Here is a 1,919-nt window from a genome sequence, read left to right as displayed (position 1 = left end):
AACAAACTGTCCGACAGGTCCTGTTACTTGCCTGGTGCCGTCCCACAGCCTGTCGTACATCAACAAACAAAACTGTCCAACAGTCTTGTTACCTGCCTGGTGCTGTCCCACAGCCTGTCGTACATCAACAAACAAAACTGTCCAACAGTCCTGTTACTTGCCTGGTGCTGTCCCACAGCCTATCGTATACATCAACAAACCAAACTGTCCAACAGTCCTGTTACTTGCCTGGTGCCGTCCCACAGCCTGTCGTACATCAACAAATCAAACTGTCCAACAGTCTTGTTACTTGCCTGGTGTTGTCCCACAACCTGTCGTACATCAACAAACAAAACTGTCCAACAGTCCTGTTACCTGCCTGGTGCTATCCCACAACCCGTCGTCCATCCACAAACAAAACTATCCAATAGTCTTGTACACTTACCTGGGGTTGTCCAACAACCTGTCGCATGACAACTACAAACAAAACTGTCCAACAGCCTTGTTACTTACCTGGGGTTGTCCAACAACCTGTCGCATGACAACTACAAACAAAACTGTCCAACAGTCTTGTTACTTACCTGGGGTTGTCCAACAACCTGTCGCATGACAACAACAACAAAACTTTCCAGCAATCTTGTTATCTCTCTGGGGTTGTTTACAGCATGTCATACGACAACAGCAAACAAAAACTGTCCAACAGTTCAATTGTCCAACAACTATTGCATGACACCAACCAGACAAAAAACTGCAAACACTTTTCTTTTTCTACCTAGGGTTGTCCAAGAACCTGTCAAGCGAGAAACCCAACAAAAAACAAATCGGCTCATAAACAAAAATCAAATCACCTGAAATCTCGCTACAAACCCGAGGTTGTCTGCCGACCTGACGAGCAACAAGATAACAACCTCTAGCTGAGATATAGGACACACCTTAGGAAAACTGCCGCAGTGGTTGACAGCTGTCCGAGCGTCTTGAGGCCTGGTCCCTCAGCTTTTCGGGTTGCTGAATGCTGGCTGGTCCACAAAATGCAATGCCCAGAATCGCCGAACCTAACTTCAAAATTAAACAAAGCAAATATACAGAAAAAAACAAAGGAAAATACGTAAAATAAGGCAATACGTTCGACTCCTTCCACAACAACAACAACAAACGTGATAGGCAGACAAAAAACTATACCAAATACTGTCTACAGCCTTTCAAACAACGTAACTCACCCATAGAGCTACCAGTGATAAGTTGAAGCCTCCGACTCTTTCTTGATAAAAAAGGTCGGGCTCTGCTCCGAGCGTGCGGAAACTGGAACAACGTTGTACCGCTTCATAAAGGCTCCTATGGCGAAAAGACGGGGTAAACGGCAGCCCTAGCGGTGGCTCAGCTGTATCAACATACCTAACTCAAATGAGACAACACAAAATTAATTATACCAAGCCTATTTTACCAAATAGAATCACTCACACCTGCGCACGCGAAACATGTGCGATGCGCAAACATATGCAAATTACGAGTCGCTAAACGAAATGAACGACAGAATAGTTGCTGACCAACAAAACACACCATAATCATACATAAGGGGAAAACAGGAAAATAAAATCATGAAGGAACAAGAAAGAAAACAGCCGAGGGATCCACTAAAAATAAACAGCGCAACGTGAGGAAGACAAATCAAAATGGAAAATTCCACAAGACACCAAACATGGCGGCGAGCTCAAAAACCTTGCGTACCTGCTTGGCTTGTAAATCCTACGCCCGTAGGAAACTACTCTATCTTCTCTGTTGTCGGCAATTTTCCCTACCCAGTCCCAGAAGGTCGTAGATATCGCAGACTTGTCCTGGTGAGTCTCACTGTCAAAAACAGTGTTACTGGTGCTCTGCTATGCAACGTCCGGCTCATTCACAAGGCTGCTGCGTCAGTCATGCTTGGGTCGGCCGTGCCGGCG

General features: G+C 45.4%; 1 protein-coding gene and 1 long non-coding RNA gene across 2 annotated transcripts in view; both read right to left on the bottom strand.

Annotated features, from left to right (window-relative positions):
* LOC118431856 (protein wntless homolog) overlaps window positions 1-1,919 on the bottom strand; it is a gene marked incomplete in the record, with an annotated part of 26,971 nt that overhangs the window by 5,863 nt on the left and 19,189 nt on the right.
* Window positions 757-1,861, bottom strand: LOC118431857. Its single transcript, XR_004833015.1, has 3 exons — window positions 1,705-1,861; window positions 1,197-1,311; window positions 757-1,035 (listed from the first exon to the last, which is right to left on the bottom strand). It is a non-coding gene; the product is annotated as an uncharacterized LOC118431857 (long non-coding RNA).

Source organism: Branchiostoma floridae, chromosome 15, assembly GCF_000003815.2.
Source record: "Branchiostoma floridae strain S238N-H82 chromosome 15, Bfl_VNyyK, whole genome shotgun sequence".
NCBI lineage: Eukaryota > Metazoa > Chordata > Leptocardii > Amphioxiformes > Branchiostomatidae > Branchiostoma > Branchiostoma floridae.
Note: the sequence above shows the minus strand (reverse complement) of the source record. Positions and strands in the feature narration are given on the sequence as shown.